The 27,426-nt window shown below is 36.3% G+C and overlaps 1 long non-coding RNA gene across 2 annotated transcripts in view; it reads left to right on the top strand.

Moving 5' to 3' along the window:
- Window positions 1–27,224, top strand: part of LOC141421750 (uncharacterized) — a 34,055-nt gene extending 6,831 nt beyond the window's left edge. For both annotated transcript variants that reach the window (XR_012446451.1, XR_012446452.1), the window contains exon 2: window positions 26,335–27,224. This is a non-coding gene — a long non-coding RNA (uncharacterized lncRNA). The remainder of the gene's footprint in view (window positions 1–26,334) is intronic.
- The last annotated feature ends 202 nt before the right edge of the window (window positions 27,225–27,426 follow it).

Genomic DNA, 27,426 nt, shown 5'->3' with positions numbered 1-27,426 from the left:
AAATTAGATTCGATTAGATACAAGTAGCTTAAGAGAGTCATCTAAAAGTTGATTGTGGAACTATTTTAATAATAATTCTATAAAGCCTTGGCTGCCTGTGAACATATTTCTTCATATGTGATTAAAGCAACAGACTCAAAAGAGCATTCAAGTGTCGATGTATATAATATAGCTACCCATAAAGGTTAAAGCACCCTGGAGCTATGCTGCTGAATTCATATCACCATCCTGCCTATCATTAGCTGTGTGATAGTGGGGAAGTTACTTAATCATCCTGTACTTTTTTCTCATGTGTAAAATTAAAAGATAATGGTAATACTACTTTATACAGTTGTGATGAAGAATATGCATGAGTTGATGCATGTTACGTACTTAGAAGAGCGCCTGACAACCAGGCATGGTTGCACACGTCTGTAATCCCAGCGACTTGGGAAGCAGAGGCAGGAGGATTCAGTTGAGGCCAGCCTAGGAAAAATTAAGGGAGACCCTGTCTCAAAAACAAACAAAGGACTGGTGTAGCTGAAGTAGTCGAGTGCTTGCCTTAAGCACAAGGCCCTGGATTCAATCCTCAGTACTGCAAAAAAAAAAAAAAAAAGTGATAATGTGAAATAGTTTCTTATTTAAATAAGTATTTACTGTGCATGATTTTCATCTTTTAAAGAAAATTGCTTGATTGCCTGGCTATCTCAATTTTAATTTAGAAATTTAAATTAATAATTTTAACTTTAAAAGAGAGTTAACATTTTTAGCTATTGTAGTTCCCCTTAACCAAGGTTTCACTTTCCTTGGTTTCAGTTACCCATAGCGAACTGCAGTCTGAAAATGATAAATGGAAAGTACCAGCAATAAACAATACATAAAATTTAAGTTAGGTGCCATTCTGAGTACCCTGATGAAATGTGCCGTCCTATTCAGGGCATGAATCATCGTTTTGTCCAGCACATTGATGCTGTACATGCTACCTGCCTGTTAGTCACATAGTACAGTCAGGGTTACCAGATCACCTGTTGCAGTATTGCAGTACTTAAGTTCAACTACCCTTACATAGTAGCCAGGCACTGTGTCAATCACTTCATCTTACTGTAGTCATTGCATCGTCTTACCACAAGACCAAGAAGGATGAGTACAATACAAAAAGATACTTTTAAGAGACCACATTCATATAATTTCTACTACAGTATATTGCTATAATTGTTCTATTTTCTTATTGTAGTTCTTGTTGTTAATCTTTTACTGTGCCTAATCTAGAAATTAGTATCATAGGTGTGTGTGTGTATATATGTAGGGAAAAATACAGTGTATGTAAGATTCAATATGATCTACAGTTTTAGGCATCCATTCGGGGTCTTGGACCACGTCCTCGGACAACAAGGGGTGGGAGTACTGCTATTATTACTGTGTCTTTAAACTGGAAGCTATTTAAACATATCCAGAGTATACCTCTTTATTGAGCCATTATTCCTTCTCAGTAGAATATAGACTCTCCTGTTGGGTGGATTGGGATGGGAGAGCTGAAGCTATGTTCGCCTGATTTCCACAGCCTAACCTGTGTAGTTCTTGGTAGTGCCTACAAAAGGATGCAGAGAAATAACAAGTGTAGGAATCCAGTGACAAGTTCTTAAACAAGCCTTAATCTATACCAAGTAAGTCCTAAAATTTCATATTATTTAATATAGAATAGATAGTTAAGTGTTTAGCCTTTTCTGTAATCCTCCCTCCTTTATTTTGACTTACAAATTTAATCCCAGAAAGACATGGGCAAATTCATTTTTATAAGTGAACAAGCCTGGTTTTTGGTCTTTTAAAATGTGTATGCAGTGTGATTTGTTTCAGGAAATTGTGTCGGGGTCCACATGCTTGGAAATCCTGTTAAATATGCTCATTTCGGATGCAAAGAATTAAAGGGAAGAAGAAATTTGTCTTCTAAAGTGTTTTATAAAAAGTGATTATTAGCCAGGCATGGCAGTACCTGCCTGTAATCCCAGCACTCAGAGATCACAAATTTGAGGCCATCATCAGCCATCTAGCCAAGACCCTGTCCCTAAAAAATAATTTGTAAACTGATTATTCATTTTTTGTAACAAGTAAGAGCCCTATAGCTACCTTTACTTTCTCACTCTTATGTAACAATTAAAATACATGAAAAGTTAATTGGATAACTTTAGCATGTTTTGTGTTTGACATACTGTACTTATTTATGCAGTGCTGTGTAATAATTCAGTACATATATACAGGGTGTGATGATCAAATTAGGTAACTTAAAAACATTCAGTAAAAGAATTTAACAAATAATGTTTAACACTTAACTATGCTGAGAGCGAGTTGATAATGAGGGGCTAGGATATAAGGCTACATTTAGTATTTATCTTTTGTACTGCTTCTAACCTGCTGGAGAATCCAGAGTATGTAGAAAATATGTGGGAACTTAGAAGCTAGGAGAGAGTAGAATGGTGCTGGAATTTGAATAGTGTAAGAAGACAAAGTCATTACTGAGTGATCATTTTGTAATGCCAGTGGCACACTGCTTGGTGTTCTACTGCAGGGAACTCTGATGCTTATACAAGTTGATCACTATGCTAGTATTGTCTTGTGATTAGAATAGTAGTAGTTTCTAATGTTAGCACATTTCTTCAACTGCCATTTTGTATGTCTTCTGACAATGATAATAGTTAGGTCACAGTATCAAAACAACTTCTAGAATAAATACAGTTTCAAACAAACCTATTTCCTCTGTAAAATCCAAGATACTCTGTTTGTGTCTAATGTTATCTACCCTTAAATTTTCATTTCCTTTCAATAGCCTACCTTTCCGTGTTTGTAAGACCAAAGAAGTTCTTGGTTTACTTCTTGCTGCAGTTCTCATTTGTTGATCTTTATTTAATCAGAAAAGAACAATGCATTTCGAAATGCCTCAGAATTGTTTGGTTTCAGAGAGGAGTGATGTGGATTTATAGCACTCAACTACAGTTTAGTCTTAGTAACATTTCAAATCATGCTTTCACCCATCCTTCCTTGCTTTACAAGGTTTCTGATTGTTAGAAATAACTTCTCGTTGAGCTAAATCTGCTTCCCGTCTGACTTGTACTTACTGGTCCTTAGCAGTCTGGAGCTATATGTTTGAAACTTATTCTTCACACAATAAATCTTAAGAGTAGTTGAAAATGATTATTATATTTTACTTGAGTCTTTTTTTTTTTTGCCAAGCTAAGGGGGAAAAACTGGAATTTTCAGACCACAAACCATGGCGGGGTTTACAGATCTTCCCCCATCCATGCCTCTGAACTTCTGACAACGTCTGTTTGTCAGTACCTCTTAAAATACAGTGGCCAGAACTGAACAGACGACTTTAGATGTGGTCTGACCATTGTCTAATACAATGAAGCTATTATCTGGATCCTGTACTTCTATTAATGCAGCCCAAAATTTTGCATTACAATTTTTTTGGCAGCAGCATTATGGTCAGCTAAAACCTTGTCTCTTTTTTTATGTGAGCTGCTTTAATCAAATCTTTCACATTCTTTTCTTGCTTGTTGATGCTTTGAAAGTAAGTGTAGAATACTACATATTGCATTACTACAAAAGCTTAAATGAATTTATCTTTAAATTTCATCCCATTTGACTGTCTGGAGATACCAACTAACATTTGTATAAAACAACATAGTTCAAAAGTATTGGCTGCCTCTCTCTACTAGGATCTTCTCCATAGTAAGATTGTATGCCCTACAACGTTGGCAAAAAGTGTGGTCGCTTGGCTTTCCTTGACCGATAAAATATTAGAGGAAGTGACATGTCCCATGTTTTCTCTCTGTGGTTAAGGTTCTGCCATTTATACATGCTCTTATATACTCTGTCATGGAACCAGCATGTCTTAGCTAAGGCTGGGTTGCAGAGCTGAAGCTGATCAATGGCAATGTCAGAAATAAACACTTTTGTTGTAAGGCATCAGATTTTTGAGTCATTTGTTACCATAGCATAATACAGTCCAAACAGTATTATACTGACATCATTCAAGGTGTTATCCTCAAGGTGCTCACAATCTTGGCGGATGCCTTAAATTTTCATGGGTTAATGAGACTTGAGAAAGAGGAGCACATACTACGAAAGGGACTTTGAAGTGGAGCACCTTTGTTGACCTTCATTTCACCCCAAGGTTGAATCAGTCAGTATGTTTTAAAGCCTGGGTCTGGCCGAACATGGTGACATATGCTTGTAATCCTAGCATTTGGGCGATTGAGGCAGGAAGATACTGAATTTGAGGTCAGCCTGAGCTACATAGTGAGTTCCAGACCAGCCTGGGGTACATAGTGAGATAAACAAATGTTTAAAGGGATGAACTAAATACAGTTCTTCCCTTTCTTCTAATAAGAAGCTTAGAAGGTTCCTTCATAAACCTAATTACCAGCATTTATGAGGTAAGCTCGGAATGTGTCCGGTTGAATTATTTCTCCAGCATGTCAAAAAAATACAAAAAAGGTTCAAATTTATGTGAATTAAAAGTTCTAATTTTCTATTGCCACTTTGCCTGGGATTTTTGAGAGACAATACCTAGGCTGGGATTCTGTAAGGAGTCTTTATTTCTTTATCCTGAGATGGTAAAGCACACATTAAGGAATATGTGCTTGAAGTTAAGAAGTTTTAAAGCCCTTGAAATAATTGCATGTATTTTTTGTATAAGTATCCATTGTTCAGGCCTCTAACTTTTATCAGATTATCAAAGGGAATTACAACACCCCAATTCCCCTACTTCCACCCCCGAGAGCACCAGTGTTTAAAAGACAGGTGGATCAGGAGTCTGGAAGGAATCAGATTTGAAGACCAGGGGGTAGTGTAATGGCAGAGAAGGTAATTCCTTATTCCTCAGGTTTGATTTGGTTTGTTTCATTTGTAAATCTGGAAAATCTCAGCATTTCTTTTATGAAATAACACAGTTGAAGATATATTTAGTATCTTGGAATATTTTTCTTGATCTATAAGTATGAATTTAAAATAATTCTTTTTATCATCTTCCTATTTGGACCTAAATTTTTTCTTTTTTCTTTTTTCTTTTTCCTTCTTATTTATCCTTCCCAGATAAAAGATTATTTCTCTAGTTTAAAAAGACTGGGTTGGAGGTGAGGCAGAAGTCGTAGAGCTCTTGCCTAGCATCTCTGAGGCCCTAGGTTCAATCCCTAATACACTGGAGAGATGATAAATAGATAGATAGACAGACAGACAGACAGTCTAGACAGAAAGAAAATGTGACTCAAGCTAAAGTGAAATAGGTTTTCTTTTAGTAATCCTGTCAATGGAAAGTAACGTGGCCATTGTTTTCCTTCTTGTTGAGAATATACTTTAAGTTATTTTTATTTTCCTTCACACTTCTGACAGGTCTATACAGTACACTACACACATTGGAAAGTGTACAATTTGATAAGTTTTGACATACATGTTTACCCATGAAACTATCTCCATAGTCCAGATACTAAACAAATTTTCTAGATGCTGTTGTAATCATCCTGTTATTTCCAGGCAACCAATGTTGTTTTCTTTTACTGTACAATTGTTTACATGTCATAGAATACAGTATACACTCTTGTTCTGTTCTGATTGCTTTTACCCATCGTGCTTACTTTGAGATTCATTTATGTTGTACTGTATAGTTACTTTTTTGAATTGCTAAGTAGTATTCTGTTATATGGATATACCAAAATTTGTATATCCATTCACCTGTTGACAGACATTTGAGTTGCTTCAGTTGTTGACTTCTAAAGTAAAGCTGTGAACATCTGTGTACATGTCTTTGTGTAAATGCATACTTTTTATTTGAGTGGAATGGCTTGCTCGTGTGGTAGGTGTGTTTATACCTGTGATAGTTAGCATCTTTTCTTGTTTATTTGCCATCCCTTTGTCTTGTGTGAAGTAGCTATTCAAATCTTTGATCCATTTTTTAAAAATTTGGCTGATTCCTTATTGAATTTTGAGGGTTTGATAGATATTCTAGATAAAAATCTTTAATCAAATTTATGATTTGCAAGTATTTTCAGATCACAAATAGTTTGTCTTTTCATTCTTTCAGCAGAAGCTATCTTTTGAAGAACAGAGGTTTTTATCTGGATGATAGCTAATTTATCAATTTGTTTTTTATGGATTATGCTTTTGGTATTGTGTATAAACTTTGTTTCCCCCGAATCCAGAGTCACAAATGTTCCCTCCCATAACTTTTAGGTTTTATATGCAGGTCAGTAATACATTTTTGAGTTAAATTTTGAATATTGTTAAATTTTGTATATGGAAATTTTTGTTATAAGGTTATGTTACAGTGTTATTTGTTGAAACATTATCAGTTTTCCATTGAATTGCCTGTGCACCTTTGTCAAAAGTAAGTTGTCTGTATAGAGTTCTGCTTTGTCCCATTCATCTCGATCTTAGTACTGCACCATGTTGATGACGGAAGCTTTATAATTAGTGTTGAGATCACATAGTGTTAGTGTTCCAGTTTTGTTTGTTCTCAAAATGATTTTGGCTAGTCTAGATCCTTGGCATTTCCTTGTGAATTTTAGAATGGGTTTGTCAATTTTTTTTTAAAGTCTACTAAGATTTTGATTGGAATTGCATTGTATATATAGGTCAATTCACAAAGAATTGACATCTAAAAATACTGAATATTCTATCTCATGAACATGGTGTAGCACCTAATTTAGGGCTTTTTTCATTGCTTTTAGCAGTGTTTGATAGGTTTTAGAATACAAGCTTTTTAATTTGGTCACATATATCCCTGTGTCAAATCAGGTTCTCTAGAGAGAGAGGCAGAGGGGTGTGTATGTGTGTGTGGTTTGAGGGAGATTTGCTTTTAAGAAACTGGCTTATGTAATTGTTGTGGCTAACAAGTCTACAACTCATAGAATAGGCAAGCAAGCTGGAACCCCAGACAGGGTTTTTGGTTATTTTGTTTGGGTTTTTGTTTTTTTGTTTGTAGTACTAGGGCTTGAACTCAGGGCCTCACACTTGCAAGACAGGCACTCTATCACTTGAACCACTCCTCTAGCCCCAGACAAAATTTCTGTTATAGTCTTGAAGTAGAATCCATTCTTTCTTGAGAAATCTCATGGGGTTTTTTTGCCCTTATAAGTTCTTCAGGTTATTGGATGAAGCCTGTCCTGGTTATAGAGGGTTATTTCATGAAACTGAGTAGAAACGTTCACATCTACGTAATACTTTTAACGTCTAGACTGATGTTTAAACAACCTAGTGTTTGAACTAGCCTAGTTGATTTGATACATTAAATGAGCCATCACAATCCTATTTCATTTTTTTTTTGCCTTTATAAATGATATGTACTTTAAACTTCAGTTTCTGTTTGTTGTCAGTTCATTGTATTTTTTTCACTATAACACTATTATTCTTCTTATCCTAGATTAGGATTACCCTCTTTTTACACATACCATTTGTGGAAGGATCCTAATGTTATTTAATGTCACTTTTCTATGCATTTGAATCATCTAACAGAAGAGGCATTTTAAGAATATATTCTTTTCTTGCGTGGGCCATCTTTTCTGTTATTTTTTCATCGTGAGATTATAATAATCCTTAAATATTTTAGAGATTTAAAATATAGGTGATTTGGTTAATTGGCAGAATTAACCATGGTTATGTTGTTACCCAGAAAGGAAATATACAAAGTTTGGAAGAAAATATGTAATTTTACATTTTAGGTATCATTGTTATGTTTTTCTCTTTCTTTGGTCCAATCATAACTTTTTTGAGCCTTGGTTCCTTATCTATAAACTAAAGTAATATCTCATAGAGCCATAATGAAGTCAATTGAGGTATCTTTTGTAAAGAGCCTGGAATAACATTGTTAAATAGATGTACCTCCCATTATAATTACTGTTTTATTCAACAATGACTGAACACTGTGCCAGACACTTCCAAATTCTGAAATTACAGGAGTAAAGTCAGGCAGGGTTCCTGCTCCCATAGAATATTTATCCTACACCTATGACAAGAGAGCCAGACAGTAAACAAGGAAAGGAATAAACAAGCTAGGTAGCTTTGGTGGTAATAAGAAGGATGCAGAATATGAGAAGGAGCTGTGGTAAAGAATTACTGAGGTAGAAGCCCACTGAGAATGGATAATCAGGGCAGAGAGCAAGTAGCATGTAAGTAAAGAAATCTCAGAAGATTTGAAGGAACCAGTTATGTGAAGATCTATTGAAAAAATAATGTGGCAGAGAAAAGAGATAGTACAGAGCCTCTAGATGGGAAAAATGAGGCAAAGAATCGAGATGCTGGCTCATCAGAGAGGTCAGCTGGTGGTTGGGTCTTAGAAGTCACAATAAGGAGAGCGGATGTCATTCTTTGTGCAAAGGGAAATCATCAGAGGGCTTGAAGAAAGGAAGTGATGTGATCATTCCATGGAAGTGTTGCCAGGGGCTTTTGGAAAGATGAACCTAGCATTGAGACATCAGCAAGCTTATGTAATTTAGCCACTTGGATTTCTAGTTGCCCAGTAACATTAGAGCAAAAGACTTATTTTTTCCTGATATAAAAGTCCCAACCAGACTCTAGAAAAGCCAAGTCTGGGGTATCTAGGAAAAGGAAGTTTGTATCTTTTAAATTTTACTAAGACTTGTTATGCATTTATACAGGTTTTCCTTTTATAAGTTCCCATGGCATAGTCTGGCATAGTAATAAGCAATACAGCTTTGGTTTCAAATACGGCATAATTATTGACCATGCACAGGCATTCAGTAAGTATTAACAAATGTTTATTATTAGTATATGATGCCATTATAGAGTCATGGATTAATGAGCTGAATGGACCTTAAGAATTAGTCTTCCTTCCTTTTATAAAAGAGAAAATTTAGATCTAAAGAAAATAAGGGGTTCATATTATATAAATATTAGTACAATAGAATAAACTCGGTTTTTATTATCCTCATTGTAAGAGCAGAGATTCTTGAGGCAAAATTGGAACCAGTAGCATCAGTTTGTTTTGCATTTGCTGCATTCTTCTCTGTTGCTCTTTTATTTTATACCTATGCTGTTTTGTACTTATCCTTGGACTAAGGATATTAAGTTGAATCACAGTCCCTCTCTTACTGAAGAAGCAGACGATAAACAAACAGTTGCCATATAAGCTAAATGTCATAATAAACGCAAGTTTAGTGTGTTGTGGGAGTACATGATGAGCATGTCTGCTCAGTAGCTCTAAGTTTAGAGTGTTTACCTATAGAGTTGGATGTGATGGGCCCCTCGTTTCACTGTAGTACCTATTTATATTGCCTTGGCTGTTTGGACTTTCCTGTTACTACTTGCCCCTTTCCTACCCCTTTCAAACCATAAGCAGGTTTGAAACCTATATGTCAGGCCCAGTGGATTAACCTGAATCTGACAAATAATACCTGTCTGGAAGCCACCATTAATGGTAGCATGTCTTATTTTAAGTAGAAACCCAGTCAGAGGTTGGAAAATGTAGCTCATGGATCACTAGGCTAGCATGCATAAGACCCTGGGTGTGATCCCCAACACCACACACACAAAAAAAGGCGGGGGGAAGGAACTAATTTAAGATAGTTGACCTTAAATAGAACTGTTCTTAAGTAATACAGATTTTATTATGTCTTAGGTTTTTTTTTTTTAATTTTGAAAGGTAACTTGAGAAATGGTGATATTTTTGTTTATTAACTTTTGCTTGGCTTCTTCTGTTTTTTCTTTTGTGGTGTGCCCATTCCTGAAAGAACTAGACATGAAGTTCATTGCTAATATTACAACATATTTATCATCCTAAGGAACCAAAAATTCACTTAGAGAACAGGTAGATAAAGTAGAACTGTAGTAATTAGGGAGAAACAATAGTTTGCTTTTAAGTCTTTCTCTTTAAAGAGCTTAAAATTTTCTATAAAATCAAAACATTTCTTGGGCAGGTGTGTTTTATTTTTGACTTTGCTTCTGTGCTATAAAGTTTGATTAAAAACTTTTTGTCTCCCACACAAAGAATGTTCATATTTGTGTTTTTGTAGGACTCATTTCCATACTCCTGAGCCTGCCTTTGTTTAAAGAATATCTTTTATTTACAAAAAACTATGTTTGAATGTGTATATCTATAAGATCAAAATTTGTAAGTATGTCATACATTGTTGAGAATATTAGTTGATTTGGGGCAATTGTATTGTATCTGTACAAAATATTAGATGACAGCCAGTTTTGCCTGTCTGATATGGTAGGTGATCTGGCTTTGTCCTTCTCTTAGGATAAAATTGTTCATTTCCTTATCCATCTTCTGGGCCTTGCAAAGAAGGGAGCTATAATCTTAGAAGTTTGAACTGAGAAAATTGGACTCAAGTAACTAGTGTAAAATACGACAAAACCAAATTCTGAATAACTGCCCCCCCCATTTTATGCAGATTGTGGAATTGAACAATGGAAGTATCCTCTGAGAGGGTGATTTTAGTTTACATAGAAGACATCTCCAGCTGTACTAAACTTGAAACTGTCAGCCCTCTAAACATCTTTTTGCAATAATTAATCATCCTCAGTTAACATCACAGATAGCAGAGCACAGGTCTGAGAGCAGGCTCTGGGGCCAAGCGGTTGGGTTCACAGTCCAGTGTACCAGGAGCTGAGTACAGGCTCCAGACAGTTCATTTTCACCTACAAAAAGAGCATAATACTAATACCTACCTCCTGGTGCTGTTCAGGAAGATAAGTGGGCTGATGTATGCAAAGCACTTAGAGCGCTGCCTCACACATAGTGAGTGTTAGCTCTTGTTACATACGTAGATCTACATATAGTACCTTTTAAGCTGCTGGTTTTAGTAGTGATGTTTTCGGAGAATTTGACATTTGAACTGAGCCTTGAAGAATAAACACAATTTATAAAAGCGAGATGTAAAGAACTGACAGTGGAATAGCCATGTGAACAAAGTCAGGAAGAACTAAAGGATCTTTCCTTTTGTCTTTCTATTTGTGGCTGTAAACCTGCCATTGAGCTTGGTATTTGATGAAAAGTACACAATCTGATTCAATCTTGGCAATAACAATACAAGATAAGTGTTTTAAATAGGCATTTTATAGAAAAGTAGCCACAGAAAAATAGTCATTTTTCAAAAGCCACACAGTTCATTGTTTGACCTAATTCTGTCTTACTGTAAAGGCGAGCTTCTTAATTATTATCTAATACAGCCTCGCTAGGAGTAGACTATCAGATCATTCCAAAATACGTTAAAATGGCTGGGCACACTGGCTCAAACCTGTAATCCTAGTTAGTCAGGAGTTGGAAATGGGGAGGATCACAGTTCAAGGCCAGCTCAGGCAAAAAGTTTAGAGAACTATCTCAACCCATAAAAGCTGAACATGGTGGTGTGTGCCTGTCTTCCCAGTTATGCAGGAAGCATAAGTAGGCTCACAGTCCAGGCCAGCTTGGACATAAAAATGAGACCCCTATCTCAAAAATAACCCAAAGCAAAAGGGCTGAAGTGTGAAGCCCTGAGTTCAAACTCTAGCAATGCCACAAAAAAAAAAAAAAAAGGCCTGAAGGCATAGCTCAAGTAGTAGAGCTCCTACCTACCAAGTACAGTGCCCTGAGTTCAAACCCCAGTACTGCCAAAAACCCAAAAAGTATATATGGTATCTAAATGTATAAATATGTATAAATACGCAATTATATAAATAAATTATATATTTTTAAAGGACAAATGCTTCGGGGTTAAAGTTCAAACCATTAAATTTTATAATTACAATATTAAGGATGCATGTCTTCACTTTGTCACTTTGAGAGACTTGGGGTACTGGGTTGACTGGTCCTTTCGAAAGACTGAAGAGAAGTGCGCAGGCCTGTCCCTAATGAACATGTCATTTCCCTGTGATTCTATCAGAACAAAAGTACTCTTCTGAACTAGGACTGATGATACTTTGATTGTTAAAGTTTTCATTTCCCCAGTGGTATTCTGACTGACACCTTGGGTTTCAAAGTTCCCACATCCTTCTGCTACTTAGAATTGACTGCTGCTGAGTCCCCTTTGCAGTTCCCTGCATCAGAGAATTGTCTACACTTCTGTTTCCCAGTCTTCTGCATTTTCATGTTTGTGAGACTTGTTTGGAATATAATTAGGGTAATCTTTATTACAGTACTGTTTATCTTTTCTAACTTCTAGCTGTTTGTCATACTGTCTCTCTTTTGAAACTTTTACAGAGTCCTAAATTCAGACTTTTCTTCCTTTCAAGTATCTCACTGGCCTTATTCAGGCTAATTTAAATTTTTTCCTGTACCCTTATTCTACTTCCCTCCATTAATTAGCTGATAGTGATTTTCCCCTGTGTTTTATCACCTTTTCTTTACTATTTAAAGCTCACATTTTCAGCCAATAATTCAATTGCTAGCCTTGCTTCAGACTTTATAATGAGAATTGGATTTTAATGAACCACAGTCTTAGTAACAAGGATCTTTCTCCAAAATTTATACAATTCCTTTTGTTTTTAAGAAGCAAGAACATTATATGGAAACAAATGGCAGATTTAGCTAAAAGAAAAAAAGCAAGGCGGCCTGTAATCTCAGCTACTGGGGGAGTGGTGAAGATAGGAGGTCTATAGTTTGAGACCAGCCCAAGCAAAATTAGCTTGAGACTGTCTGGAAAACAAACTAAAAGCAAAAGGACTGGGGACATGGCTTGAGTGGTAGGGAGGCACTGAGTTCAATCCATAAGTAGCACAAAAATAAAAAAGTAAAACCAATCAGGATTTATCAACAAATACTTGGCACTGTCAACATTTTTACCTTGGAGTAAATTTCATCTGTGTAATTTTTCTTAATCATCCACTGTGTCTGGCAGAGTACCTCAAGAGATAAGTGTGCTTGCCTAGCAAGTGGAGGCCCTGAGTTCAAACCCCAGTGCCACGAAGAAAATAAAGAAATTTAAATCATCTACTGTGTTAGCCAGTTTTCTGCCACTGTGTCAGATACCTGAGATAATGAACTTACAAGGAGAAAAGGTTTATTTTGGCTCATAGTGGTAGGGGTTTAGTCCATGGTCAGTGGGTGCTGTTGAGGGGCTGTGATGAAACGGCATCATGGTAGAAGCATGTGGTGGGGCAAAACTGTTCATCTCATGGGCAGAAAGTGAAAAAGAGGAAAAGGCTGGTCTCCCACTGTCCCTTCAGGCACATCCCCAGTGACCTGAGATCTCATACTGCACAGCCTCCCAGTAGCACACACTGGGGATCAAGCCTTAATATGTGACCTTTGGGATATTCCAGACCCAAATTACAGCGTCTGCCATCTTCATGAACAGGTCTTCGTGATCTGGACTATGCAACAGCCAGTTACCTGCCCTCCACACTTAACAGCCTTTTGGGCCATCATCTGTGTTACCAACAGTCATCTTTCCTAAACATGGCTGAAATCTTGTTCTTTGTCTTTAACATCTTCATTGGTAGGGCTGGGGATGTAGCTCAGTAGTTGAACTCTTGACCATCATGCACAAGGTCCCAGAGTCAATCCCTAGCATCCCTTGATTCTTCATAGTGTTCATAATACTCTAAATCTCTGACATTCTTCACCTAACATTGCATGCCTCCTTTAATTTGTGAGTTTCATGTACCTACTTTATTCAGCACTCTTATCACTGTACCTAGATCAGTGCCTGGCTTAACTACTTATTCCATTGATAGTGCAAGCCAAGGCTTCCCAAAAGGTGTGCCTCTAGTGGGTTACAGGTGTGTTGAGAGGTTTTGTTTGGTGCTTTCTATTTTTGGAATGGCCAGATGGGGCTTCTGGTCCAGGGCTCCACTAAGTGTCATTGGAATCAAGGTCTGTGCATGATGATGGTGCTATTCGGGGAACAGGCAAGATGCTTTACAACCTGGACCCCTAGTTTGGCAGCCCATTCAGAGTGTATATCTGTTTACTGTGATGAGGGGCCATGCTGCTGCTGGACCATCTGAGGAACCAGCACAGCTGAAGGTGCTTCTAGCCTGAAGTTAGGGGAGGAAACAGCAGAGGCCAGGCAGGGGTTCTCCACTATAGGCAGAAGTCTCAACTGTTTTCAGAGTTTAATACATCTGGTACATTTGTGGTTAATATCCCCACTTAGTGACATACAAGTTATTTATAGGCTTACAATCTAACCTTGTATTTTCATCTGCAAATTATTTTTAAATAACTTGATACTGGTATGAACTTGATGTGAAAATGTTCAAATGGTTTTGAAATCTATTTGTGTTATCCCAAGAATTTTTTTTACATATTTGCCAATTGAAAAAGGAGTTTGGGGATATTTAGTTACAGCATATGATTTTAACTAATGTAACTATTTGAATATCCAAAAGGAACAAATTTTTTCACTTGGGTAAAGTGTACATTTGCTTATAAGTTCATTTATATAGTAAGTTTATTTCTAAAATACTATTTAAATTAATTTTTAAATACCATAATATTTAAAAATTTGTTGGAGGAACTTTATAGGATGTCTGTATTATGTTATAAAATTGAAGCCGTGATTGAAACCAACTTCATTTTTTAAAACTTTAGATTTTTAAGACTTTCTTAACTAAAAAATAAAGGGGAAAAAAAGGTGGTGTTTCTAATATGATTGTCATAACATCATCAGTTATGCTGATGGGTCCATTTAGCCTGTTTGATTTGAATAAGGCCAGGGTTACTGATTTTTTTGAAATTTTTTTATTCCTAAATATTTTTTTGCTCAGTTTAGTTAATGCCATGCCAAATACAGCTCTGTAGAGCTTTGTCTTTTCCACACAGACCATGTTCCTCATGGCTGTCAGGTCATGAACAGGAAGAATCTTGGTTTCAGGGGAAGAAAGTTTGGGTACAAACCTATAAATGCTATAAACATCTATGTAGTGCTTTACTGTTTCAAATGTTTTCATAGTCACATAATCTTATTTGATCTTTGGAACCATCCTTTGAGAGCTTTTTTCTTCCATGTTATAGAGTTCCTTATTTTACAGCTAGGGAACTGGTTTAGAATAGTAAAGTGATTTACTCAAGGTCACACAGCTGGAATATAAATCGAAGTGGAAGGATTAAAACTCTTCAAGAGACTATAAACAGTCTGACTTTAAGAAAAAAACAAATTAATAGAAGAGTTATATGTCTCTCTTGTCTGTAGAAGAGGATTCTTTTTCTTAAGAATAACCCTACTAGAAAAGCTTGAAAACAGAATATCAAAAACTTAATGGATGTAAGTGGACTATTTCTGAAAAGTAAAAACTGCTTTGAAGCTAGGTAAATAAAATGAATGATTCAGAGTATGGCAGCCATGTTCTTTGAATTACCAAGGTGTACAGTTACGGTTTTCTGAATCCTTATTTGCTGAAATCTTTTTTGCCTATATATTGAGGCTGAAGTTGGCAATTTTCCCCCAGATGTAGATTTTAAAAGTTAGGTGTACTTGTTGAAATGTGGCATTGTAGTGATGGATTATCTAGTGCTGCCTTCCAGGATTCTGGGAAACTACAGAGAGCACTCTAGAACCTACACTCATTAGCGGTTTTGTCTTGGGTGCAGCTCATAAGGTTTAAAACTTTTATGTCTCTAAAGCAGAGTCCAGAACCTCTGCAGAGAGAGATTCTGTCTTAGTTAACCCAGTACTGTGGGGCCACATTCCCTCTCAGCATTTCCTTACTTAGGTGGTCTTAACACTTCAGCTGTGTTGCTGGCAACTAGTTTCACTGTATTCATCATCCAGCACTTGTGGTGGTCTGTATTTCAAGAGTCTGAAAAGATGCTAGCTTCCATTCAACTCATCAGCTTTGCTCAGAAATTGCTTTGGGAGGGGGATTCTGATTGTTCTGTAATTTACCACTAAAAAGTGTGATGGTTTTGCCCAAAGCACTGTTACCTGCCTTCCCCCTAGGTTTTTAGTTTCTGTTATTTAGGGATTTTTTTTTTTGGTGGGGATGGGGGTTGTGGTTTGGTTGGTTTGGTGCTGGGAATTAAATCCATGGCTAGGCATGTGCTTTAACATCGAGTTCGTTGTAGCGACCTGGCCAGGTTTGACACATTCCTGTGCAGATGCTTCTAGTAAGTCCATAACAAATCAGTGCTTGTGTAAATATGTGGTAACCATAATTTTAGGAAGCTAAGCTGTACTTTTTGTTCAGAATAGTAATAGAGAAAAATATATAGCTTCACTGAAATGATAAAGCAAATTATTCATTACTATTTTCTCAGATTCTAATGTTACCTTTACCATCTTACCCAAAATGCAACACACTTTCAGCCTGTAAGATAATTGCTCCATTTTAGGAGGATAGTGGTTTCTTTTTTCATCTTTGATCTATAACTTTTAAGGAAAGTAAGTTTATTTCTCACAGTTCTGGGACTTGGGAAGTTCAAAGTCAAAGGGCCAGCATCTAGTGAGGGGGTTTGTGGGGCATGATCTCATGGTGGAAAGTGGAAGAGCGAGAGAGCATGCCCAAATGGGGTGGAGGACGAGGAAGAAAGCGCTGAATTTGTTGTTCATCATAGTCCGTTTCCAGGGCTGGGGCATGGCTCAAGCAGCGGGGCATGGCTCAAGCAGCAAAGCACCTGTCTAGCAAATGCAAAACCCTGAGTTCAAACCCTGGTACCACCAAAATAATAATAAAAATGAATCTATTTCCATAGTAAATAACCTACTCCCTCTATATTGACCATCCAAATTTCACCTCTCAACACTTGCATTGGGAATTTTAAGTTTCTAACGTGAACTTTGGGGAGGGGGAGCATATTGAAACCACAGCAGTCCTTACAATAATACTGTCAGGTGATGTCTTCATTGTGGAATGTTGTATTTTAGAAAGAGATGTATCGAGGTATCTAACTTGTTTTCAGTGTCATATAGGGGGATCTGTGGTAGGACAGGACCAGTGACACAGTGGCGTGGTCACATTATATTTGGGTAGTCACGAACTGGCTCGCTTTGATAGGCTACTCTGAGCAACACTTGTAGTCATGGCACAGTAAGAAGTACTCGTCCTTTGGGTAGTTCAATGATAGTTCTTGTGCAGACACAGATTCTGTGCATGCCTATATGTTTTGCCTGCTTTTATAAAAACTGCATAAATAGAAAAATAAAGTGCTAATGCTAACAGTGAGAAGTGTAACTCTAAGGTATACACTATCTTTGTGACAAAGATGGAAATCATAAAGCATGCCAAAATGGGACTTTTTCACCTCTGCTACCCCTCATTTGGCCTTCCTACCATACATTTGATTGTGAACAAAATTAAAGAACACTATGAGGTATAGATTATATCGCATAATGAAAGATTATGTCTAGAAGATACTATGTAATTGTAAAAGATACTTTATAATAGGCTTTCGTGCAATATGTACCTAATTATTCAACTTCATTTAATTTTCATGTCTGCAAGAATACGTTATACAAAGATAGAGCATTTGACAGAATTCTCTCATAACCCTAAAGAAAAGCTCCTCTGATAAAAATTTCTTCTGATCAATCTTTTAAAAAATTGAACCAAAAACAAAGAGGGAAATTGTAAGGAGAGAGTTACAATAACTGGTTCATTGCAGCTTAAAATGCAGCATCCTCATTAGTCAAGTATCATGTGCCTATCTAGCCATGAAATAACTTTTTTTTCCTGATTTAAATGTGGAAAGTTTCAATTGTAGAACAACTTGAATAGTCTGTTGTAAATAGCCACTGAATTTTTTTTCAAGTATTTGTCTTCAAAAACAATGATGGTCATCTTGTATCCATAGAGACCACATGTACTTTCCTCATTATTTCCATAATGGATGGAGTTACTTACACCTCTTAAATGAATAAGAATTTCAGAGAGCAACCTTTAAATATTATCTTAGGGCACATTTCAGTGACTAGAAATCCTTTAGTCTATAGTTGCCCCCCAGCCTTCAAATTTGTGTATATTAGGTTTTTTTCATTAGTTATTCTGTAGAGTGTGGAGATATATATATATATATATATATGTATATCTTCATATATATATGCTTATATATGTGCATATGTTCATTTCTTGGAAATTACTGTGACTTGATTGTAGACTTAATTATTTTAATGGGTTTTAATTTAAAGAAAGCATTACCTTACATGTTTCAGATTAAAGTGAATCGATGAAGTACAGATTTCCTGTATTTTAGTTAATCTTCTTTCATTCAGGAAAGTAATATGGGAAACAGAATGTTTCAGTGAATTGCTTTATAAACAAAGCCAAGGTCTTTGTTTGCATTTGTTCCTCTTATTATCAAACTCATTTCCATGGACTGTATATCCCTTAACATGCATCAGCTGGGATAAGGAGGAAAATGTTAAGACTTTCACTCTGTATGGATCCACTGCCAGTAAAACTGCTGTATTCATTATCTAAATTGGGGCACTTTGTTAATAAAAGAAGTTGTAATAATAATAATGGGGCAGTAGGCATTAATTAGGACTATTTAGGGGCAAACTGAGATGTACAGTCACTCTAATCATTAGGGTTATTATTAATTTTGAAACTCTAGGTTCAAGGAGAAAAAAACCCATTTTTACATGCTATAAAAGTGTATTCTCACATAGGATTTAGAATATTATCTTTGATATTGCTTCCTAATTAGATAAGTTAGGAGAAATTACAAGTAGTGAGCCACTTTCTTGTTAATTAGTATTGTCAATTAGTATTGTCAACTTTATCTGGGTTTTTGTTCCAAGATATCACAGCTATCAGTAAGCGCTAGAATTCTGTAAATCATTAGCTGAAGGTGGTGGCAGCATTGTGTCTGTTCCTTGTGTTAGCTGGCTGTTCAGAGAGTCTGTTGCTGTAAACATCCCCGACTGGAAGCTGTGCGACAGAGCTGAGCTTTCAGTCAGATGTTTGCTGCTACCGGCTCCTCATAGACATCCTTGTGTTTGGAACTCTGTGACTTCTCTCTCTGATAGGAGCTTGTGGTAGGGTTTACTCCAGGTGTTAACTTAGCATGCTGCTGCTCGGCCTTAAAAAACATAGGTTAAAACTTTTTTTTTTTTCCACTATAGGTTCTTATTTCTGTTTCTGCCCTGTCACTGAAAATGTATTCTTTAAAACCTTTCGAGATGGGCTGGAGTTTTAACTTTCCAGCAGTTCAGGAGACTGGTTTTCTTTATAAATTCTTTAGATGTAATTTGCTGCTATCACCCAGTTTAAACCTAGAAATTTCAGTTTTCTCTGTAGTAGATGTGTCTATAGATACTTGCTTCCTCTTCTCACTACCTCCTTCCTGTTCTCCTCCCCCCAATGATGTAGCTCTTAATCAGAACTCTCCTCTCAAAAACTGCAAGACTTCAAACCACCAAACCTACTCCCAGCATTTACTAATGGTTATATATGGATTCAGTATATTTTCCTAAGTATTTTCAGTATTGCTTGGCTCTTAGCTGCCTTATGCACATGTACACTATTTGTGCAACTCAATTGGAAAGGTTTTTCAAAATAATGAGCCAAATCTAAGCTCAAAGAGGATGGGTATTCTGCATAAAGCTATTATACTCTGCCTGTGTTGTCCAGTTTTCTGTGGATGCTTCAGGGGTAATAGCATAGTTGATATTGTATAACATTTGTTCTGGTTTTTGCTGTTCTTTTTGTCCACAAAGCTAAAGAATCTGGGACTTGTATAAATGACATTCAGTATGGACTAATTAATGTGTAATTTTAAGTAGGTATTTTTTAAAATATGTGTTCTCATTTCTATTTTTTTAATTGCTGGAAATGTTCTATTTTATTGACAAATACTCTCTTCAACATAAAGTATTGATATTTTTTATCATTTATTAAACCACCAAACATCATACTGTATTAGGTTCAGTACATGATTAAACCAGAAGATAAAATTCTTGCTAATTAATTTTTTACATGCTTATCTTACTGGATTTAATTCCAAGCTTTTTGAGGATAGAGACATGGCTTCATAATTCTGTTTCCTGCCTTGATATATAGCACTCTAATAATTAGGTTATTTCATTGCAGCCTCCCATAGCTTATGCAGCTGAGCAAATGGCAGTCCAAGTCATGTCACTTCAGACACATCTGTGCTGTAGCATTTATTTGTAAATACTCATTTGTTAGAAAGGTAGTATACAACATTTATTTGCAAGGAAGAGATTCATTGCTTCTTTTCAATTTGTATTTTAGGCTTGATAATTAGCATGCATCAACCATCCCTTCTTATGAACTCTTACTAAATCAGACTTCCTTTTGTATGCTCTGTGATCCTCTGCTTTAGCACATTGGAGGCCTTAGATTCCAAACTGTAAATGGATAGAGCCATTGCTAGGAACCCAAGAAATGATCCTGCCAAAGGTAGAATGTAATGTGTCCTTTGTAATAGAATTATTTTCTTTGCCCAGGTAACCTGTTTATTTCCTATAAAACTTTGATATACAGCTTCAAAATTCAGTGGGATAGAAGCTGTGTGATTTATTTATTTGTGCAACTCAATTGGAAAGGTTTTTCAAAATAATGAGCCAAATCTAAGCTCAAAGAGGATGGGTATTCTGCATAAAGCTATCATACTCTGCTTGTGTTGTCCAGTTTTCTGTGGATGCTTCAGGGGTAATAGCATAGTTGGTATTGTATAACATTTGTTCTGTATTGTTCTGCCTTAATGGAAGGACTGAAAGACCATGTCAGCTTTAATTCTTAATGTCCTTGCTTCAATGTAGTTTAAGTACATGTTACTCATTTTCAGATGACTTCTTTATGTTTTAATTTTGAACAACCACAGCCTTCCCACTGACCTGCAAGGTTAGCAATTGATTATTTAGAGAAAATGCCTTAAAATGTTAGACCATTAATATTTTCCACAAAACTTTTAACAGTTGTTTCCCTAGCTTTTAATTTAGGTATTCAGGGGAAAGTAGTGGTATTAATTGACAGGGTTTAGAAAACTCAGAAATTCTTTACTAAGTTTTTTTTGGTTCAGTTAATATTAAAAGTGAAAATAATTCTCACCCATATTCTACAAATGATATTTTTTCCTTAGTATATACATGACTTAGGAGTTGCTTTTTTGAGCCACTTGCAAAATTGTGTCTTCAAGTTCATTTCAAATTAGATGTTTTACACAAATATTCTTGGTTAGAAAACGGTAATAGAAATGCCTTGTTGGTCAAGTCCTCAACACCTTAGTCCTTTCTGTATAGAATCAAAGGCTTGGGTAGCAAAGAGGTGGACTGTGAACTTTTAAACACCAGCCTGCCTTCCCTTTGCTGTTGCATATAGCAGTGACTGATCCTTTTCACCCCTCTTGTTACAGCTTCATTCACTAGATGAATGTGCTGTTATTTGCTGGGTGTGCTCAGGAATTTTTTTTTCTTTTTTTAGTTTGACTATTACTCTTTAATATTTTGGTGTTTTAGTTAGTCTCTGCTAGTTTCCCCTGGTTGATTATGGGTTGGACACATACATATTTTGACCTTGCCTTTTTCTTACCTGTAGCATATTGCACACTTCCTAATAATTTCACATTCACCACTGTGTTTGCTTTGATTTTCGAGCGTAAAAACAGTCCACTGGTTTTCAAATACTAACATGCATCAGAATTACTTAGAGGACTTCTTAACCGATTGCTGGGCCCTGCAAGAAGAGCTGTTCATTTAGTAGGTCTGGGATGGAGGTTGAAAATATGTTTGTTTTCCTGCTCCTCTGGGCCCGGGCTTTCATATCATGGAGCTCGTTCTGTGCTCCTTTCCTTGTTAGGCACTATGCTCAATTAGAGACTGAAGTAAAACCCAGAAAATGTCCCTAGCTTAAAAACATAGAGTTATCCAAAAGTTTTTTGTTTTGTTTTAAATTTTGTTTTTTTTTTAAGACAGAGTCTATGTAGTACAGGCTGGCCTCAAACTCATGATCCTCCTGCCTCAGCCTCCAGAGTGCTGGGATTATAGGCATGGACTACCATGGCCAGTCCAAAAGTTTAGTTATAAAAAGGATTATAAAAAGGGTTATTGGAAACTTGAGATGATTTTTTCTCAGAAAAAAAGTATATTATAGCCCACAAAGACCTAATTAAATATCGTGCAAAGGAAAGCAAAAGAAAAAATAATTACTGCAATATTAGTAACTAAGACCGAAAAACAACAGGCTTGTAGAGAAAAGAAAGGGGTGTGTGTGCATTTAGTCTTGAGAACCCATGCTTCAGGAAAACAGCCCAAAAAGGACAAGAGGCCAGGTAGATACATAAGAGGTTCCTGAAGGTCCTGGGGTGCCTATGAAATTCCAGAAATTTATTTCCAAATTTGAAATTTTTTTCTTCCTTGATGTGAGTGTATTGGTAGGACCACTTTTAATGATTGGTAGAGGTTTTCATGGTGATATTTTCGTGATCAAAGGAATGCAGAAAGAGAGAAAGAGATGTCTTAGAAGCACGTTAACCATTAGAACAGTAGACAGTAGGAAGAGGTCTGAGTATGGAACAGATGTACTTGCAATGGAAAACACTGAGTTATGAGGGAAGGAGTTGAGAGGTAGGAGCAGAGTTGGAGAGAAGATAAGTGACTGAGCTACTCAAAGGTGTTTCACTGACTTTTTCTTTTACCCTAAGCAGGATCTTTTTAATGAAGAATGGGTAGTTGTTTCATCATATTTCCTATAATTGGAAATTCAGTTTGGAAAGGACATGTATTGGAAGATGAAAGGCGGTCAGAATAGTTGCCTTTAGATATGGAGCACTATAAGGTGTCTGCATTCATTGCCATGAATTTCTTCAGTGAAAACAATGTACTTCTTGGATTGTGCACTCAGTCTCAAGAGACTGTTCCAGTTGATTTTTCCCTCTTTATTTGTATTATGGTGCTTATTCAACAGATTCTACAAAGTTGTCTTATTAGGAAAAAAATCCGTCATATGTGTACCTTAATATAAATTGTAGTTTTGAGTAAAGAAGCAATGTAAACATAGTAAAGAGTTTCTTAAATCCTGCTTTAAACCAAGTTTCAGTTCATGTAAACATCCTACACTCAGCTGTAATATATGATTGGCTGGGAGGTGGATGTTTACTTCAGCTGTCTTGGAATATCCACCAATGAACATATCGATAAAGAATTTGACAAGAACAGTATACAGAATTTGATTTTTTTAAATATAATTACCCTAAAGTTAAATTACCACTGTATCTTTTCTGTTTTTTGATTAAATCTCTAACATGACATAAGCCTCTGGTATTGGGACAAAAGAGTGTACCAAATGTATTTGGTAACTGAGGACACATTAGCAAGAATGGCAGTGTGCTTTAACTTTGACAGAGACTGGTGTTGCCATTTGGATTTTACCAGTGAATTTGCTGCAGAATTTGGAGTAGGGAAAGCCACTGTTTCACATGTCAGTGGTTTTCTCATCTGCAAAACAGGTATGGTGCTATGTAGATTGATGAATAAAGTGGTTTGTTAGAGCAGTACCTGTCACATAGGTACTCAATAAATCCTAGTTTTTACTAATGCTGGTCACATTTAGATATTCAGTAATCATAATGATTAAAGTATATATAACTTGTTTTTATCTTTAAAAAATAATACCATTTTGTTTTAGTTGAATAGAAATAGTTTGAATCTTTGCATCACTATGATTTAGTGATGAAGAGTCTTGAAGCCCAGTTTGTGGAACACTGATTCTGGATGTCCTGATTCTGCCTCTTCCTAGCTGTGATACTTTAGAGAAGTTAGTAATTTCCCTATGCCTCAGTTTCTTCAGTCTGCTAAAGGTAATAGTACCTGATAGAATTGTTGAGACTAAATGAGTTAATATATTATAAATGATTTTATACCAATAAAGGGTTCAGAATGATTTCTGGTACACACTAAGCTCTTGACAAATCACAGCTATCATTTTCATCATTACTATTGTTCCTTTAAAAACACTAGTCATCGTTAACTTTTTCCAAAGTATAATTGTGCCATATATTGCTTATCAATTTAAAGGTGTAAGAGAACTAGTATCTGATAGTACTAGATTAATATTTTGTGATCTAAATAATACTTCTACATTTGTATCTTCATTAAAAATATTTCAGCTTAATTTCATTTAGTTTTATTTTTAGCTTCATGAAGTCAGCCTTTTCAGTTTTTGGTGACACATCCACTTTCTGTCAAGGTAAAAAGCAAAACAAGTACAAAATGAAAGTTTCACAGAAGTATTCCAGCAGCATGGCAATGCATGTGTCTGCCCCCAGCCTGAAGTTTTTAGGGCCTCCAGCTACCAGTCATCTCATTGACAAAGGACACTCATCACTACACAGATTCCAAAGGATTTGAAGCTCACTGTCAGGGAACAGGGATGAACAAATATTTCAGTGTCACAAACACATACCTGGAAATTAGACATCTGATCTAATCTGGCTTCCATCACTTTGACATCTGTGTGACTTTGAACAAGTTGCTCAACTTCTCTGGGTAGTTCTCAGTAAAAACAAACAAGAAACCAAACAAAAATGAAGAAACTACATCAGATTGTTAGGGGACTGAAGATTTAATTACGTGAAGAGAACCCAGCACAGTACTGGCAATATAGGTGTTTTCTAAATATTATTTCTGTTTCTTCTGCTCTCAAGCTCATTTGAGGCCCTCACTGTCTATCCCCAAATCTTATATTATGTATCCTAGTCAGTCTCAGAAGCAACCTTGAATCTTTAAAGTTAAGTGTGTTTTAAGAACTGCATTCTAAAAATAATGGTTTGTACCACAGCCCTAAGGAAGTCAGATTTTTTTCATACAAATAAAATTTCAAGTTGAACAAATAAGGTCAATAGTATGTACTGTTACATAATGTATTTTTTAAAATGGTTAAGTATGTCACTGCCAGCTCAGACAAGCCAGGTAAGACTCCCAAGGACTGACATCTGAAAACACTTACCAAAAGTACCTATAAACCTCAGTGTGGGCCAGCTGTACTGAGATGTCTTTAGAAAGTATGAAGGGCTAGAGAGGGTGTTCAGGATAAACCAGAGCAGATTATGTCAGAGAAGTCTTTTTCTAAATTGTATTGGGTATCCTAGGATTTGAAATCCATGCCTTGTGTTTATTTCCAAATCAAATAGATTAGATTATGTAAGAAACATAAAAGTTGGCAAACTTGTTTTACTTGTTTCTCAATCTTTCCAGATCACCGCCTATAAACCACGGATATTTATAGTACATATCTTGTTTTAAGAATTAGCTAACCCTTTTAAGTTGCATGTTCCTGTGCTGCAGTCACTTAATGACTTCATCCTCATTGGTGTGTGATTTGAAATAGCCTTTAGTGCTAATGGATTGTTTGAAAGAGTTAAAGGCAAAAGGAGAAAGAGAATAACATTTTCAAGATGAAGCGATCATACAACAGACAGGCCCTTGATAGAATAAATGAGATGTCTGTCTTTACTGTGTGACCTTTGACTAGTTTTTAAAGCATTTTGTCACTGGATCTGTATCACCAAGTCCATAAGCCAGAAAGTTCTCAGTCTCATCAGACCAAAAATTCAAGGACAGAGGAGACGTAAACAGGAGTAGGTTTATTAATGCAAAGCAAAACAAAAGCAAGGCAAAAGGTCACCCTCCAGACAGGATGGGGGCAGGCTCAAGAGGACACACTGAATTGGAGGTCCCAAGACCTCAAGCTTTTATTAGGGTGGTCAGTCCTGGAAAACAGGGTTAATGTGTCATTAACTTCCAGAGACTGGGCTTTGTGTCATCAGCTGCTCTCACATGTTAATGCAGACTAAAGCTGTCGTTTTCCACAGGGTGTAGGGGCTGCAGGTCAGCAAGACCCTGCTGTATGTCACAAGTTGTTCTGTTAGCATTAGAGTGTAACTCCTCACCAACATCCAAGGCATTGTTCTCAGCCATCATCAAGAGTTAGGCTTTCTAACTCTCTTAACACCTATATCAGTCTGACCTCATGTTCTTTATATTTAATGAGAAGTATTACAATCATACAAATTTATTTTCCCATGTGACTCCATCCATTTACTTATGTGCATTTGTGTGTGCTGATAAAGGGCAATATTTAGCAGAGTGATTTCTAGGTTAAACTGCCTGACTTATCTGTAAAATGGGGTTAACTGTCTCATAATTATGATTTGATTAGATAATCCAGAAAATTTCTTAGCATGCTATCCAGCACATACTACATATCCAGGAAATAACCCATCCTTGAAAACCCAGTTTAAATCTTAAGTCTCAAAAGTATCATCATTTTGGACCTCCTAGATCAAGTTGATCTTTATGCAAGATATGTACACCATGTGTTCACTAATGCTAAGTTGCTGTTTCCAGTGCTAAAATTTATGTGTATGTTCACTTCCCTTCTTAGATTGTGAGCCCCTGGAAGACAAAGATGGGTTTATTCATCTGCATAAGTGATACTTTTATTTGTTTATTTTTACAGTGCTGGAGACCAAACCCAGGGCCGTGTGTATGCCAGGCAAGTGCTCTACCACTGAAGTACATCCCACCCCTATTATTTTTGGATGAGAGCCTTTCCCCCTTCTCAGTGGAAGATAATCCTGGAGCAGAGGTTCCAACAAGAAGAAATGTTCTAAAAAATTCGTCTACATTCTCAAATAACTTTTTTTTTTAAACTTTCCTTCCTCACGCTTTTTTTCCACAGAATAAAAATAAAGTAGCAGGGTGCCAGTGGCTTATGCCTATAATCTTAGCTACTTGGGAGGTTAAGATCAGGAAGATCTCAGGTCTAGGCCAGCCTGAGCAAATAGCAGGATGCCATCCCCAAAATAACCAGAGCAAAATGAGCATGTGGTTTGAGCAGTGAAAGTGCCTGATTTGCATGTATGAAGCCCTGAGTTCAAACCCTGTCCCACCAAAAAATTTAAGAAAAAAGGTTAATAAAGCGAATACCAAATGAAGAAAACTATCCACTAAATACAAAATGCTATGATCACAAATTTTATAAAAGTAACAATGGCACTATAAAAAGTGTTGATCTTGGAATTAAAATGCTTTGGTTTATGTAATAGCCCTGCCACTTAGTAGCTATATGGTAGTGATCAGCTGCATTATCTCTGACTCTACAGAGTGGGGTTTATCACTTTGATGGGTAATGATTTACATGAGATAATATTCATACAAAAATATAGCACTGCACCTAGAAAACACTCAAATATATCTTGAACAGAGTTTCAATTAATACTATACTGTTTAAAATCAACAAAAAGCCCGTTGATTTTTACCACATAAGCAATTGTTTACTGCTAAAAGTATTGTTAGTTGATGTCTTTGGTTATATATTGAGTAATAAAACTAAGTGTTCAATGGTGACCAAGTCATTTTTCTTCCACTGTGCTAATGTTATAGGGAAGAGTAACAAAAATCAAGTGGCAAAGGCATACCTGAAAATTAAGTTGGGTAATTAAAGAACACAAAAAGACCGCTACCTACTTAAAACTACCCTGCAGATAAAATTGCTGAGAAGCCGAGATGTGCATTGAGACCTTAGGACCATGTTAATCCAGTGGTCTCG

This window comes from Castor canadensis, chromosome 3 (genome assembly GCF_047511655.1).
Source record: "Castor canadensis chromosome 3, mCasCan1.hap1v2, whole genome shotgun sequence".
Lineage (NCBI taxonomy): Eukaryota > Metazoa > Chordata > Mammalia > Rodentia > Castoridae > Castor > Castor canadensis.
Note: the sequence above shows the minus strand (reverse complement) of the source record. Positions and strands in the feature narration are given on the sequence as shown.